This window comes from Chrysochloris asiatica, unplaced genomic scaffold (genome assembly GCF_000296735.1).
Source record: "Chrysochloris asiatica unplaced genomic scaffold, ChrAsi1.0 scaffold00025, whole genome shotgun sequence".
Lineage (NCBI taxonomy): Eukaryota > Metazoa > Chordata > Mammalia > Afrosoricida > Chrysochloridae > Chrysochloris > Chrysochloris asiatica.
The window spans coordinates 8,593,743-8,611,022 of NW_006408543.1; the positions used below are offsets into that span (position 1 = coordinate 8,593,743).

The 17,280-nt window shown below is 47.7% G+C and overlaps 1 pseudogene; it reads left to right on the forward strand.

Moving 5' to 3' along the window:
- Positions 1–3,085: 3,085 nt before the first annotated feature.
- Positions 3,086–4,217, forward strand: LOC102821104 (annotated as a pseudogene).
- The last annotated feature ends 13,063 nt before the right edge of the window (positions 4,218–17,280 follow it).

The window sequence follows — 17,280 nt, forward strand, 5'->3', positions numbered from 1 at the left end:
GCCCAAAGCAATTTACACATATAATGCAATCCCAATCCAGATTCTAACGACATTCTTCAAAGATGGAAAAAACAATTATAAAGTTTATATGGAAAGTAAAGAGACCTGGGATAAGCAAAGTACTGCTTAAGAAGAAGAACAAGGTGGAGGGTCCTCTCACTCCCTGATTTCAAATTTTACTACACGGCTACAGTGGTCAAAACAGCCTGGTACTGGTATAATGAAAGATACATTGGTCAATGGAACAGAATTGAGAATCCAGAAATTAACCTATCCACATACAGCCAACTGATTTTCAACAAAGAACCTAAGTATATTACATGGGAAGCAGACAGTCTTTTCAACAGATGGTGCTGGCAGAATTGGAAAGTGATGTGCAAAGTGATATGAAACAAGACCTTTACCTCATACCTTATACAAAAACTAACTCAGCATGGATTAAATATCTAAATGTGAATCCCAGAATTACAAAGGTCATCAATGAAAAAATAAGGACAAATGTGAGAACTCTAATACAGGGCATACACAGACTACCAAACATTTTGAAAATTAGACAAGTAAAATCAGACAAAATAGATCAGTGGAACATCTAAAAATTTAAAACTTAAGTACATCAAAAGAGTAAAAAGGGAGCCCACAGAATGGGAAAAAAAATCTTTTGCAATGACACATTGGACAAAGGATTAATTTCCAAAATATATAGGAAACTATAACACCTCTACAAGAAAAGGACAAATAACCCAATTAAAAATAGGGCACAGGACATGAACAGACACTTCACCAAGAAGGAGATCCAGGCAACCAACAAACATATGAAGAAATGTTCACGATCACTAGCCATTAGAGAGATGCAAATCAAAACAACAGTGAGATATCATCTCACACGAGCAATAATAGCAAAGATCAAAAAAGTAGAGGATGTGGAGAGACTGGGACCCTCCTACATTGCTGAAGGGATTGCAAAATGGTTCAACCACTCTGGAAAACAATACAATGCTTCCTCAGAAGATTGGAAATATGATCCAGCAATTCCTGTACTTGGTATTTACCCACAAGAAATACGAGCCATAACACCAATGGTCATAGCAGCACTATTCACAATAGCAAAAAGATGGAGACTGCCTAAGTGCCCATCAATGGAAGAAAGGATAAACAAACTGTGGCACATACACACAATGGAATATTATGCTACCCTGAAGAATACCAAGGAAGCAGTAAGCCACCGCATAACATGGATGAAGCTTGAGGACATTATGCTGAGTGAAATTAGTCAGTCACAAAAGGAGAAATATTACACAGGACCATTATTGTAAAAGATTAAGAAAAACACCCACACTAAATGGGGGAAGGAAAAAAATATTTATTTATTTAATCTTTTATTTATGTATTTTTTTATCTTTAATCTTTAAATTATTTATTTATTTATTTATTTATTTTCTTGTTGGTTACTGGAGTGTGTGGGGTGGGGTGAGGGGAGGGAGGAGAAGGTGGAGCACAGGGTAAGGAATAGATACAGGATAGTTTGGGTGCTGGGAAGGGGAAGGGGAAAGGAAAAACAAGGCAGATGGGAGAATAGCTAAGCAGGTTTACATGGGCTAAATATCACAGAGGTAAATAACAATATAAACACAACCATGGCACAACAGAGCTCATGGATACAAAGATTGGGGTATGCTGTGAATGGGTAAAATGGGGAAATAATGTTAAGATGCTTGGCTGTCTTTTGAATCTTGGTTTCCCTTACCTACTATTGTAAAATAGACACTTGAAGGGGGAGAGAGAGGAATAGCCAGAAACATCACCAGAGAAAGCTTGTAAGTCCGTCTTCAGCCTATAACTATTTGGAATACCTAAAATGGGGCTATAACTTGCCCAGTGAAGGAGGCTCCCTGCAGAGCCTTTGCATTGCACAAGACCATAAGTGGAATCCTGATCCCCATCCAGAATCTTCTGAGGTGGGGCATTCCACTTGAAAGGACAAGCAGACCAGTCTGGAGCAGCTAGAAGAACAGAAGATACTTCTTGAAAGAAAGACCAGCAGGAAAAATAAAAAAAAACAATAATAGCAATACAATTGACTACTACAAGAACAAGCAAGTTGTTCCCCAGGGAACAATCAAGGCAAGTGGTCAGGTCCCCTCAAGGCAAACCCCCTTCCAAGACTGAAGCTCAATTGGAATACACTAGCAGGCATGTGGTTCTGCTGCTGACCATCTTGGTCAATGATAAGGGGAAGTGGGGGAAACGATCAATGAAGTTGTGAACTAAGTGTGACCACATTCAATAGACTCCTGTTAACCTGGATGGAGACCTGGTTAACAAGTAGTATGACAATACCTGGGGACTCCTGGGCCCAGGGGCAGGGACATGGCCCCAGAGGACTAGAATGGAGTGTGAAGTATCCAGCTGATATGAAGTGAGGGGAGCTGCAGAAGAACACCCACACTTGCAGATAGTATCCATTTGACCTGGCATCAATGGCTTGATGATTCGAACACGACCAGAGGAAGAAAGAACACGAACAACAACAAAAAAACAAACAAAGAAAGAAAGAGTAACCCACTACAAGTGGATGAACTTGACCTATGCTTGTAGATGCAGTATGACAAAGGAGTGGACAAGTCTCTATATTGAGGATCATTCCCATCTCCTTGGGACACAGGGTCAACAGGGATGGGGAACTTAGACATTGGCTACCCAAAATGGGGGACTACAAAGGCAAGAAGTGACCGGCTTACAAGCTTTCAATAGGGAACCTAGCTCCACAGGATACAGGGAAATGTAGAACCTCCACTGAATTGTTTCCAACCTGTCTGGATGGGGTTGATAAAAGGTGAGGGGGATAGGACTCCTCTGGTTCAATAGGGGATGATTGCTATCAGGTCTGACAGTGAGTGTTGGAAAGGTAAATGTAAATGTTTGGTACCTAAAGGAGGGGAATGGCTGATTTTGCAGTCCAGGAGCAGAGATCCCTGGAACCATCAAGGGAGAAAAGTGACGTGCAAGACAGTATCCGGGGAGGCAGTGACACTAGGGATGGAGGCAGAGACGATGATGTGGACAGAAGAACTAAGAGAATAAGAGGAAAGAGAGCATTAAACTTCGTGTCCACCGTGTGTTCACCATGGACAGCTGTGATGAGTTAATACCAGAGTATCTCAACTTCATCCAAGGTGTGGTGGCCTCCGAGGAACTACCCCTCAACATTTCCTGGGAAATACTTCAGCAGAGCAAAATCTTGAAGGTTATCCAGAAAAACATTGTCAAGAAGTGCCTTGAGCTCTTCTCTGAGTTGGCAGAAGACAAGGAGAACCATTAGAAATTCTGAGACATTCTCTAAGAACCTGAAGCTTGGAATCCATGAGGACTGTACTATAACCAACGATGCCTTTCTGGGCTTCTGGGCTTTTACACTTCCCAGTCTGGAGATGAAATGATTTCTCTCTCTGAGTATGTTTCACGCACCAAGGAGACCCAGAAGTCCATCTATTATATCACTGGTGAAAGCAAAGAGCAGGTAGCCAGTTCTGCATTGTGAAGCAAATACGGAAGCGGGGCTATGAGGTAGTTTATATGACTGAGCCTATCGACAAGTACTGTGTGTAGCAGCCCAAGGAGTCTGATGGGAAGAGCTTGGTCTCAGTTACCAAGGAAGGCCTAGAGCTCCCAGAGGAAGAAGAGGAGAAAAAGAAAATAGAACTCAGCAAGGTCAAGTTTGAGAACCTCTGCAAGCTCATGAAAGAAATCTTGGCTAAGGAGGTTGAGAAGGTAACAATCTCTAATAGACTTGTGTCTTCACCCTGCTGCATTGTGACGTACGTATGGCTGGACGGCCAATAATGGAATGGATCATGAAAGCCTAGGCACTGTGAGGCAACTCTACGATGGACTACATGATGTCCAAAAATCACCTGGAGATTAACCCAGATCACCCCATCGTGGAGATACACAGGCAGAAGGCTGAAGCAGACAAGAATGATAAAGCTGTCAAGGACCTAGTGGTTCTGCTCTTTGAAGCTGCACTGCTCTCTTCTGGCTTCTCCCTTGAGGATCCCCAGACCCACTCCAGCCACATCCACCGCATGATCAAGCTGGGCTTAGGCAGTGATGAAGATGAAGTAACAGCGGAGGAACCCAGTACTGCTGTTCCTGATGAGATCCACACCCCCGCCCCTGAGAGTGATGAGGATGCATCTCGCATGGAAGAAGTAGATTAGTCATTTCTACCAACAAAACTTGTGCCCTCTGTAGTGTCCCTGTGGTTCCCACAGCAGCCTTGAGTGGCCTGGTCCCATCTAGCTCCATCTGCTGATAACTAGTGGTTATTTTACCTCCGGGGTCTTGTGTGTAAGGCAGGATATAAGGCCCTCAGGCCCTGTCCCCCTCTCTTATTTAGGAGTGGGGTTAGATGCTGTGTATTGTGTTTTTTTGTTGTTATTTATTTTGCTCTGAAATTAATATATGCAAAATAAAATGATGCCATTTTATAATAAATAAATAGTCAAATAATATTGCATCACCACCAAAAAAAAGGCAACCCAGAGGGATGCCAAGATGAAAGGCAACAGAGAGAAAGAAGGAAACGAATAAGAAGGCAGGGGAGCTGGCAGAATTTGAGACCTTGGATTTCACAGCTCTGTAAATTCTTAAATTCTCTTTCTGAAGCTAAGTTGAGTTGTTATCTGTTCCTTGCAACCCAAAGGGTTCTGATTGGAATTTCACATTAGGGTATGCAGCTGATCCCAGCTGCTGGCGTCATGCACGGGCACACAGTTTCAAGTTTACCAAGAACTCTCAGGCTCTTGATCTCTTAGTCTTATGGAGTGTGGTACATCTGTCTTCTTTTACAGATGGTGGCACAGGCTTTACAAGCTTAAGTGAGATTGTTAAAATGTGATGGATGGGAAAATCCAATGTAAGCTGAAAAGTACTGTTTCTATTAGAAGACCTTTCATTGTTACTGATGGTGAATCACTAATGTCTACAAAACTGGGTGGTGGACTCACTCAAGATGCCTTCTGTCCCCTTGACTGTTTAAGAGCATGGCATTGGTGGAATTGTCCATCCTCCAGAGCCCAAGGGTCCAGCATAGAGCAGGTGCTCACCAAAGTCAGACTAGGAGGTCAGTGCTATCAGACAGGCAGAAATGGGGACTGGGGTATTGAGTGCCTGGGAGGCACTTGGGAGTCCTGAATCCAGTCCTAGTATGACTGGTAATGGTTTCATCCGGAACCCTTGGCGCTCACTACTTCTGCATCCCTCTTGGACCAGATTGACCGCCTGTAATTCTGCCTGATATGTTCTCTAGCTGCTGGAGGGTATGGGCATATCGAAAATACTGAGAGTTAATGAATGCCCCTTGGTGAGACAACTCTTAGGTGTGTTCTACACTGTCTCCTAGAGAGCACCAATGGAACTGAGGTAGCTTCAGGTATCCCCTGTGAAAACTGCTTATTAAGGGTCCCTGTCTTAACCCCTTCCTCTCTGGGTCTTATTTGCCCCATTTGCCTACAACTACTTCTGAATTTGGGGAGTGTTTCGTTCTGCTGTGCATAAGGTCGCTATGGGTCGGTACCAACTCGATGGCACCTAACAAAAATAACAACAATAAATTCTGATTTCACTTTCCAAACAAATTATGGAATGCCTTGTTTAGACAAGGAGAGTGTGCGTTTGAGTCCCGAAGGCTTCCTGTAAGCTATGGAGTTAGTGAAAATATTAAATATACCATGGTCTTCTAGATGAATGAACAAATCTGTGTTGAAATAAATATAACCAGAATATTCCTTCGAAATGAGGATGGAGGGACTGTCTCACAAACTGCGGACATGTTATCAACAGGGACCCGTCCTTAGAGAAGGGCATCATACTTGGTAAAGTAGAGGGTCATCAAAAACCAGGAAGATTCTCAACAAGGTGGACTGACACAGTGGCGGCAGCAAGAGCTTGAACCCTAACAACAATTGTGAGAAGGGCGTAGGACCAGGTAGTGGTGTTTTTTTTTAAATATTTTATTGTGAATTATATGATAATTTACATGGGAGAACTTTAGTTTTACATTCATTCCATCATATATCATCTCACTGCCATGGTTCCAATCCCCTCCATGCATCCTCAACCACCCAAAGGGTATATCCCAGAAACCCGCTCCCTACACTTCCCCCCTCCTCCCCCCAGTTTTTGACCCACAGTCCCTTTCCCTCTCTGGGTCCAAAGTCCCCAGCCGCTTCATCACTCCATGTCATCATCTCTGCCTCCATCTCAGGCATCTCTGTCTCTCTGGGTAGGGTCCCGCTCTCGGCTCTTCTCCATTGATGGTCCCAGAGGCCTCCGCTCCTATCCTGGAGAATCAATCACTCCCTTCCTTGTTACAAAACTTCTACCTTTGCATTTCCAACCCTCATAGTCTATCCTGATAAGCATTATTCACTACAGTATCACGAGTTGGAGCAGGTAGTATTTTGTTCTGTTGTATGTAGGATCTCTATGAGTTGGAACCAACTCAAGGACAGGTATCAACAGTAACAAGGCTTCTAACTGTGAGGGTGCTTTTATTTGCTGAGACCCAACCCAACTGGCTTAAATAAAAAGAAGATGCATTGTGCAACTCATGTGCTGAAGATCACTGGGTATGGTTAACCCAGGAAGTTATCTCTCTTTGTGGCTTCATTCTCACACAGAATCGCTCCATATTTTGTCTTTCAATAGCTTGGGGTTTATGTCCTTCCAGTTTTACATCCAGAGGAGAGACTGGATCCGTTTCCTGGGGATTCAAGCACAAATCCAAGCATTGATCATTCTTGGCTTGGTTTGAGTTTGAGTTCCATTCTGGAATCTCTTGTATTCTGGACCCCAGAAGCTGTGGGTGGGGGACCTAAAGACCCAAAGTTGGGGAGGGTTGGTTCTGCAAAAAGAAAATGGAAGGGTTGCTAAGTCAATGTTTGCTGAGTGAGATCGTGAATGAGTCAGGGAGGGAGCAACAGGATGTCCAAGCTAGAAGGATCTATACTGGACATTGCTGGGTTTTTTTGCCTCCTCAGCTTCCTCAGCCATCCCAGCTCCACTGAATGTCAGTGAAGAGGTGAAGCTTATGCATCAGAGTATGAACACCAACACCCCTCTGGGATAAACACGTGGCAGGACAGAATAAACAACAGCTCTGAGCGTGTCTCACACCCACATTCCCTCTCATCTCTGCCACTTACTGGCCACAGGCTCTTTGAGCCTCAGTTTCCCCAACTGTACAATGGGCATAATAAACCCAGATCTTGAGTACCGTTCTGAATTCTGGGCCTGGGACACCACTGGGGCTCAGCCACAGTGTCCTCTTCCTTCTTGCCTTTAAGTGTTTTTCAAATGAACAACAGCAGAGACGAAGTACCATTTCCAAAAGAGTTGCTGGTGGATGAGGGGGCTGTGGGGGTCCCCGGGGGCCGGTGCCTCCTCTTCGGGGACCTGTGAACGTATCTTCCTGCTTGATGTCTACGTCTCCAACTCAAGCTGTGTCCGTCAAACATCGAGCCGCATCTTCTCGCTCTTGACAAGACAGTCGGAGATGGTGCTAATGAACCTCCCACCGCGGCTGAGAGTGGTGGGCAGCCCCCCAGCGCTCTTTCCAGTCCTTGCAGCTTTTCTCCCTGCTGAACATAACAAACGCTGATTTGCTTGTCTCACGTCAGAAGAAAATGAGACAGTCTTTAAATGCGAGCTCTTTAAAGTGCTTGGGGTACACCCGCTCAGACACCCTTGAGGAAAAGGGAAAAATTAGTGAAATGTGGAATAATTTGAAGAAATTAGGCCTAGTTTGTCCAAGATTAACGATAGCACTTAATTAAGTGGTCCAATCTTTCTTGCTGGAGGTGGGAGGTGGGGGAGAAATCACTTCAGTCCTCAATTTTCTAAAGCATTTCTGTAAGAACGTATGTGCAAAGGCTTCTGGGGGCGTTTATGAGGTCATTTCATTTTAATCACCCACGACTCGGCTCGCCAGGAGACGCAGGAGAGGTTTCGCAGAATTCTCAATCACCACTTTAGTGAGCTCTACCAGAACCTTCTCCGGAAGTCCACTCAATTCTGCAGTAGGAAGGAAATTTCCACTCCCCTCCAAGTCTTTGGACACCCAGATGACCCCAGAGTGGAGGTTCAGGTCCCTCAGAGACCCCTCAGAGGATACCTTGGTTCAGGCACAGGGACTAGGGGTATCTACCAAATAGCAAGGAAGGAAGAGGCAAGAGGCTGAGGAGGGGGCTGAAAACCCAAAGAGGGGAGGAACATTCTAGAAGATTTCCGGGTGGAAATGGGGCTTGGGACCATCTCTGGGGAGGAGGTACATTTGACAGACATGAAAGATGGGAGAACTGAGAGAGTTGGAACAAGAGGGGGGTCCAGGGAGGGATCCCCACATATGAGGGCCCCAGCAAGTTCTATAGCAGTCTGAGTGGTGGATGTGAGGAAGAGTGAGGGGGGATAAAGGGGAGGCGGGCGTCTTGTCCCACAGCTGAGACTTCAGAGTTTATTCCTGGGGTTTAAGCATGGATGCGACCTGCTCTAATGTGAGTTTGAAGTGCTGCCAGAGCCGGGAGATGCCCGGTCAGTGTCCTGAGCAAGGTGTAGAGGCACAAGCCGGTGGGGCAGCAGACAGCAGAGATGACGGATGAAGAGCAGTAAACAGGGTCCTGAGGAATGGGCATTTGCGTTTCTGAAGGCAGAGATGACCTGGCGTTGAGGCTAATGGGTGGTGACATTTTGTGTGGGGTGTCAGTATGAGAGAGTTTGTTATGTGTGTATGGATATGGATATGTGGGAGTGTTGTATGTGTCTATTGTGTGAGGGTAAAAGTATATGTGTTTGTGTAAGAGTGTGTGTGTGTATGCATGTGTGAGAGAACATGAGACTGAGTGTGGGTGTGTGCATGCATTTGTGTGTGTTTATTTGTGAGAGAGAGTGTGTGTCTGTGTGAGTGAGTGTGTATATATGAGTGTGTGTTTGTGTGAGTGGGTATTTATGTGTCTGTGTGAAAGAATGTGAGTGTTTAAGTGAATGTGTGTCGGTGAGTATGTGTGTTTGTTTGCATGTGAGTGGTGTTTGTGTCAGTTGTGTGTGTGTATGAGTGAATGTGTATGTGTGAGTTTGTGTGAATGACTGAATAAGTGTGTTTGGGTGAGTAGGTGAGTGAGCATGTATGTGTGTTTGTGTGAATGTGTATGTGAGTGTGTTTGTGAGTGTGTATGTGAGTGTGTTTTTGAGTGTGTATGTGAGTGTGTTTGTGGGAGTGTGTATGTGTTTTGTCTGTGTATGTTTGTGTGTGTCTATTTTTGTGTTGTGTGTGTGTTTATGTATGGCTTTGTGAGTGTGGTTGTATGTGCAAGTGTGTTTGTGAGTGTGTGTTGTGTCAGTGTGTCTGAGTTTGTGTATGCAAGTGTGTTTGTGAGTGTGAATGTGTGCAAATGTGAGTGGGCGTGTGAATGAGTGTGTTTGTATGTGTCTGTGTGAGTGTGAGGTTTCTTGTGAGTATGCATGTGAGTGTTTGTCTGATAGTGAGTGAATGATTGCATATTTGTGAGTGTGTGTGTTTATGTGTGAGTGGTGTGTTTGTGAGTGAGAGTGTGCATAAGTGTGCTTATGCACTTTTGTGTGTTTGTGTTTATGTGCGTGTAAGTGTGTTTATGTGCTTGTGCATGAGTGGGTATGTGTTTGTAAGTGTGTGACTGTATTTGTGAATATGTATTTGTGTGAGTGTGTGTTTGTGTGTTTATGCTTATGTGATTTTTATGAGTGTGTGTCTGTGTGAGTGTGTGTGTTTTTGTGTCTGTAAACAGGTGTGTGAGTGTGTGCCTGCCTGTGAGGAGGAGACTTGAGCAACCGCCTGGTAGACAGCTGGGGCAGGGAGGGTACAGAGCTGGGTGCAAAGTCAGCCCTGGGCAGAGGTGTAGAGAACATGTTCTCCTCCACACGCAGGGAGGCCATAGGCGAAGGTCCGGGCCTCATGGGGGTCTCCTGTCCACACCGTCTCATTTTCCTATAACTGCAGATGCTGGTAGTCAGATAAAGCAGGGTGAGGTGGAGCTAAGGCAGACAGAGGCAGAGGTGTGGAAGCAGGTGTGTCCACCACCTCCAGGCCAGCTGCCTCCTCCCATGTTGTCAAGCTTCTTGAAAGCCCCTGGAATAGGTTCCCCACTCCCTCCCCAGTGAGCCTGCCTGCTGTGGACCAAGGAGTCCACCCAACCCCACAGGAGTCATCTGGGCTCCCTTAGGTCTTCGGCCCAGGGCCAGAGGCGCTCCCGCCAGGAGAGGATACTGGGGGATCTGGGGGTATCGGCAGCACTGAGATGGTCAGGCCGGACTGGGCCTCCACACGATGGCAGCATGCTGGCACTACAGCCCGCTGTCTTGACGGTCTGAGCGCCAGCACCACCCTCGGCTCCCTGGCCCTGCTCCCCACTCTTTGGGATGGCCACATCTGAGTCTTCCCGAATACTGTCTGGGAGATCCGTGTCTCTCCCTGGTTCCCTGAGCCCTAGAGGTCCTCTGGAACCCGGATCATTCTGCAGCTTATCTCTTAGGAAGGTGGTCGGAGCAGGGGGGGAGTGCTGTGGGAAAGGGTTAGCACAAGAGACTGGAGACCACGGGTATCTTACACAGACTGGGTCCCATGCACCTCCTGGAGCCTCCCAAGGTGGGCACAAGGGGCCTGTGTCTCCGTGGGGGTGGGGGCTGGCGTTTCCGGAGTCCCAGGAGAATGGGTGGGTCCCCCTGCATACAAAAGGCCCCACCTGGGAAGCAAAGAAGACAGCGGTGCCTGCCCTGCTGTCCTCCACAGCTCCGCTCCTGGGCAGGATGTGGTCTTTCCCTCTCCTACCAGCAGCCTCAGTATGGTCTCCTAGTAGGGGAACAATCCCTCATGATTTGGAGTTCTCTGTCCTAGAGGTGTTCTTTCTACCCTCAAGTTCCTCGAGTTGTCTGCTGGTGAACATCACAGCCTGGAAGACTCAACTTCAAGGTTCAGAACCTTCTGGAGTCTTGACCAAGGGGTCCTGCAGTACAGAGACCAGTGGCTCCGTTAGCACAGCAGGAGGTCCCAGCCACCGACATTTGGGGATGTCTGAAGATATTTTGGTTGTCACCGTTGGGGTGGAGACTCTACTGGGGGTCTAGTGAGGGATGCTGCTAAACATCCTGCTATGCCCAGGATGGTCCCCACCTCAGACAGTGAACTGGCCCAATGGATCAACAGTGCTGAGGCTGGGAGGTACGGGGTGCAGATCTGGAGACCAAGGGAGCCCAGTGAGTGAGCATGTTCCTCTTCAAATCCGTTCTCCAGAACCAAACACTTCCCTACAGGGCAGGGGCTGGAAATGTTGCTTCCTCCCTGTCCTTCCACCACTTGGGCCCTGGGGCCCTAAGTCTTGCCCTCCACTCCTCTGGTGGACCTACACAGGGGTCAGTGACCAAGACATGGGGACACCTGGGTCCCCCGCTTCTGTGCCACCGCAGGCTCCTCCCATAACCTCTCTGAGCTCGGGTTCTTTTCCTATAAAAGGCGGTTCTCAGGGTTAGGGCCTGCAGTTGGGTCACTGCCAGCCCTGATGCCCATCTATAATTATAGATGTCAGTCCCGTGGAAACCATTCATCACCCCCAAGCCCATATGGTGCTGACATCAACACCCGGACGCTTCGGAGAATGTGCTCTGTTGATCCGGGGGCCCCAGAAGGAATGAGTCCCAGAAGCAATGTGGCCTTATTGATAGCTACTTCGCATAAACATGAGACCAGGAATACCTGTGGAACCAGGTCGGGTTTGTTCCAGAAGATATCTTACATATAGCAAGGCTATTTCAGGGTGCTGGCAGCCTGCAGGAGACGGCTGGGGAGCTCTTTGCTGATCTGGTTACAACCATGTGTGGAGATAGCAGATGTACCAGGCCATTTATGTCCAGTGGTCTAATGGAAGGAGTGGCCCCCTCCCTCCTGCCCTTCTCCTGTCCTGTGGGCCCCGTCCTGCAGACCCCCCAATGGGGGTGGAGGGAGGAGGGAATGGGTGGCTCCAGGCAGGAGCACCCAGAGCTCTCATATCCCTTCAGTCATTTTCCCTTGGAGCTTTGGCTAGCTCACCCAGATTTACCCAACTTCCAAACAGCCTGGAAAACAGACAGCCTCCAAGGGAGAAGGAGGCCTTCTCCTTCAGAGGTTGGGGGATGCCTGTATGCATTGTCCACTCCTGGCTGGGTCCTGGACTAGTTACCCCCACTTTTTGTGGCTTCTTGGGGTTGGCCAGGGAAATATCAATCCCCTGGTAGATTCTGCAAACATGAAATGAGATGACATGTCTAAGTTCCTCTGTCTCTAGATGTCTAAGTCTCTGGGAGTCACAGGGGTGGTATTCTGGGTTAGCTTTTTCCTAAGACTCCCTTGATCCCTCCTTGACCTATCTGTCTGTCTATCTGTCTGTCTGACTATACCATATTGGTCTTTGGATTGACCTGCTCTCTTTCTATCTGCACTCTTAGACACTATCACTGTCTTCCCTTTTCAAAGGAAGTAATTTTAAACGTGGGCCTTGATCAGACCCACTATGACTGGTCCTATTCCAGGGAGGGATTTAGGGACTAAGGGGTCCCAGGTATTGTTGTGTGTGATGCAGACGAATGGAGGACCAGGGAAGGTATGTCTTGTGTGGGGTGGGGTCCCAGTGAACAGATATGCAGCATGTAGTCTGTCAGATCTGGACACTCCTTGGTATCTTCACCTCCACAGAACTCAGGTTTTCTGGAGACCCGGTTAGGGAGAGCCAACAGGTGAGGGGCCTTGTCTATCAGTGGTGGAACCTGAAGACTATGACCCTGGATTGCCCTTTAGGTCCGGAACTGAACTAACCCCCATGGCTTAATTTTTAGCTAAGTAACAGATAAGTCTATAGGGTGAACAACAACACTAGTGTGGTACACACACCATAGAATGAATGGTCAACCATCCGAGATCAAAAGGGCAGTATTTACCCAAGGTCAAAGTTCAGTTGGGTTGGGAAAGAAGGAGGAATGAACAAGAAACTCAGGGAGGAAGTGGGTTATGTGGTGTTCCATGGATTGATCAATGAATGAGATGAAATGAAGTGTTGGAATTGATGAATGGAAAAGTGATGATCTGCTCTGTAAACTTTCACCCAACGCACAAGAAAAAGTGTTTTTTATAAAATCTTTCAGTGATGGAACCCCAAGACTATGACCCTTAGTTACCCTTTAAGTCCGGAACTGAAGTCACCCCAGGGCTTAATTTTTAGCCAAGCAATAGATAGGTCTATAGGGGGAACAAAACACTAGTGAGGTACACTCACCATAGAATGGTCAGCCTTCTGAGATCAAAAGGGCAGTGTTTACCCAAGGACAAAGTTCAGAAGGGTTGGGAAAGAAGGAGGCATGAGCAAGAAACACAGGGAGGAAGCGGGTCATGTGATGTTCCACGGAGGGGATTGTAATTAATGAGCTGAAATGAAGTGTGTATGAATTGATGAATGGAAAAGTGATGATCTGCTCTTTAAACTTTCACCCAACTCACAGTAAAAAGTTAAAACAAAAACAAACAAATAAGAAGATCCACAGTCTATCAGTGGTTACCAGAGTCTTGCTTAAGGGGGCAGAGTTGGTTTGGGGTGATGTCAAAACTGCGGGAACAGAGATCAGTGATTGTGATATAATGCTGAATACAATTAATTGGAATTAATTCATTCATGAATTGAGAAACATGTAGAAATAGCATATGTATTTTTAACCACAATTTTTAAAAGAAGAAGAATATTGTTAAAAGAGAAAATTTTGTGTTATGTATGTTTTACCAAACACACACATACACACACAAAATTCTAGGGATCCTGACTCAGCTAGCCTGAGGTCATCCAGCCCGGTCTCAGTGAGGCCCTTCTTCCTCAACCCTTACTCTTAGAGGAGTGTTGTGTATGTCTTACCACACACACACACACACACACACACACACACACACACACATACGTACACATACTATCCTTTGTCCCAGGATAAGTGGCTCTGGTGATCTCAACACTTCATGTGACACATGACTGTCCCACTCCCCAACCTATTAGTATCAAATTGTCAATGTTCCCCTTACAACACGGGGTCTTGGAGGGGATCAGGGCTTGGCAGTGGAGGTTCACTCTCTCCCCTAAAGACCCTTCCCCATCTGTCAGATAACCCACAGTTGAAACCACATTTGGAGCCAAGCTTCTTTAAATTCACCGTCTCTTAAAGCACTTGAAACCCACACATCCCCACTCTGTTCTTTTGGTTTGGGGGTTTGTTCCCCTCCATTTTGCTCTTTGCTTCCAACGACCCTCTGGGTCACCCTGATAGTGTCTCTCGGTCACCTGACATGTGCCCTGAACGAGCAGGGATATGAGGAGAGTTGGAGGCTTGGCCTCTGAGACCATTTTCCATCCTGGTCATGCAATCAGCTACAGAAGCCATCCAGAATGGGGTCACCATCTTCACCCCAAAGACACCGACTCGTCTCCATCCAGAGCAGAGCCGGGGCTCCCTTTCATCTATTTTAATCTGCTTGACAGGCATCAGAACTAAAACATATCTGTCGTTGGAAGGGGAAACATTCTTCTAAGTTTTAATTTGCTCCATCTGAGGCGCTCCCAAGAATCCACCGGGATTATTTTTTCCACACACCCCACCTCACCCTGGAAGAGGAGGCTAAACTGAAGTTGCTGGTGAACCCCCCCACCCAAGCAACTTGGCTCAGCACCTGAAAAATAAGACTGACGTTCCCCGTCCTCTTGACTCTTCCCAAAGTAGCATCTCTCACCGGCAGTATTGCCTTGTAAGGCAGGTAGCAGGCTAGCCCGATGAGCGTGCAACCGGATCGTGTGGGACAGGGATGGGGACAGTCATAAACGGCTACAGGGATTATCCCAGCTCACTGAGGACTTGGGAGTGGGGAGGAACGAGGGGAGGGTGCCAAGAGAGCAAGAGGTGTTGGTGTATTTTTCAAACACCAGAACTATAATTAAGGGGGTGAGAAGATTCATGCTAACCCGTAACCAAGGCTGCGAGAGTAATCATGAAATCCAATAGCCCCAGAAGTCTGGGTCTGGAGCCATGTGTGGCATAGCTTTGATGCCTATTCTGGACTTGAGCACATCCATCACAGGGTCAGGTGGTATGCAGTCGTCTCGTGGTGCCTAAAGTAGCTCTCGCTCTCTTTCATGCCACCTGTTCTGTGACTACCTCACAAAACTTGGAGGGACTTTCCAGAAGGCTCTGGGAAGTTGTCTGTGCAGTGGGAGGTGGGGGCGGGGGGTCAGAGCAGAAGGCTTCCCAAGGACATGGGGCCTGGGGTGTGGAGGACATTTCTACCAGAGCCCTGTTTGGGGTGGAGACAAAATATGTACAATTGGGCTCAAAATATGAGGGAGGGGGCTCCCATGCCCCTTGCCATGGGTTTAAAATGTGGTGTCCATGTGTCCAGCCAGTTCCCAGTCACTGTTGAATCTGGGTCAAAGGTGGTTGAGACTCTGTTTCTCTCAAACTTTGTGTACTTTGGAAACTTTTCATGATTAAAAAAAAAAGTCAAAAAATAAAAAATAAAAAGTTGGCCCTGTTTTTCCCTCAACCTGCATGAATGTCCAACACGGCACCTCTTTGGTGCTGTCAACCTCAGCCCGATCTCTGGACACCTGGGTGCCCGGCCTCCCGCCCCTTCCCTCCATCTGTGACCACATCCTCTGAGACAAACCGTTCCTGGAGAATCCACACACAGACTCAGTGGTGGCCAAGCCATGTGGTCATGTTGTTGCCACAGTCGTTGGCCAAGGTCCTTTCTTAGAAAGCCACCGGCTTGGTGTTCCCCTGAAGCAAGGCGCTGCCCCGCCCAACTCGGTAGTGGCCGTGGTGGCGGCGGCGGCCGCGTGACTCCCAATCCCAGTGTCTTCTTGGGGAAACGGGATACAGGAGTTTCCACAGAGATGGTTAGAGCAGGAAGTGACTCCAGTAGGGATGCTGGCGTTCAAATAACCCCACTTTGGCCAACAGATGGGAGAGTGGGAGCCAGGTTTGGGTGGCCACAATGCTTTCCGGACAGCAATGGCATGAACTTGCAAAGTCTCGGCTTAATTCCTGGAGCTCGGAAGTCCACCTCCTTCCTGAGGCTGGTGGTTACTGTGCTAATCAGCTAGGCCGCAGTGGTAATTAGACATGACACAGCCCAGGGAGGCCTGCCAGCCCAGCATCACCACGGGCTGCCCTAGCAGGCTGGTCGGCACCAGGAGCTCCCCAATGGGCTGGGACCACCCTGAGCAGCGAGACCTGCACACAATGGGCTGACTTTGACCCTACTCTTCACTTCCAACTTCAGGGGTCCCAGCCAAGGAGCCCCGTTCTCACCACATCCCAGAGAAAGATGATGAGGCTCAGCCACGCCAACAAGGCCTGTCTGCTGGGCCTGGAGCCGGGTCTGGAACCACCACACAGAGATGATGTTTCAGTCTGACCCACTTTGGCACCTTGGCCTTCTCTCTCCCTGACCTTGGCCTCTGCTCCCTCCCTGGACCTCTTGCAGTACAGCCACACTCAGGACTACTCCAAGGTCAGGCTTGCTCTCTGGAATATTCCCTTGGACCACAGCTGCCATTGGCCCTCCAACCCTTCTCTTCAAACAAAGCTGCTGCTCAGCCCCTGGAGACCAAGCGCACTGGGCCAGGCATCTCCAGGCGTCCCTTTGGGAGCTAGAGACTTAACAAGACCCCGCTGTACCAGGGGCCTGTCCAGAGAGGAGGAGGCACTTCCTGTCCAAGACCACAGAAGCATCTTCCAGAAACTTCCAAAGAGCTGGGGCTGCCTTGCTGCTGCTCCCTTCTTCTGTTTCCTTCATTCTACTTCAGGTGAGGCTTCCAGGTCCCCTCCTGATCCTGCCTTTCTGACCTCAGTCTCCCCAAATCCTCACAGAGCGGGGCTGTGCGTGTTTGATTTTATCTTCTCTTCTCTCTGCCCCACCCCTGCCCTTCTCTTCTCCCTCCTTTTTATTAAAGCAGATGAGTGCACCTGTTATAAGTCTGATGAATTTTCACAAAAGGAACCCAGCTTTGTAACCAGCCCCAAAGTCAGATCCAGAACATGTTGGTATCTCAGCAGACTCTCCTGCCCATTCCCACACTTTTCTCTCTATCTCAAGGACAGCCAGCAAGCTGACTTCTAACACTGAATGAGTTACACTGACTGTGTAGGCTGTGTATTCTTTGGAAACTAGTATCTTGTGTCTTGGCTCAG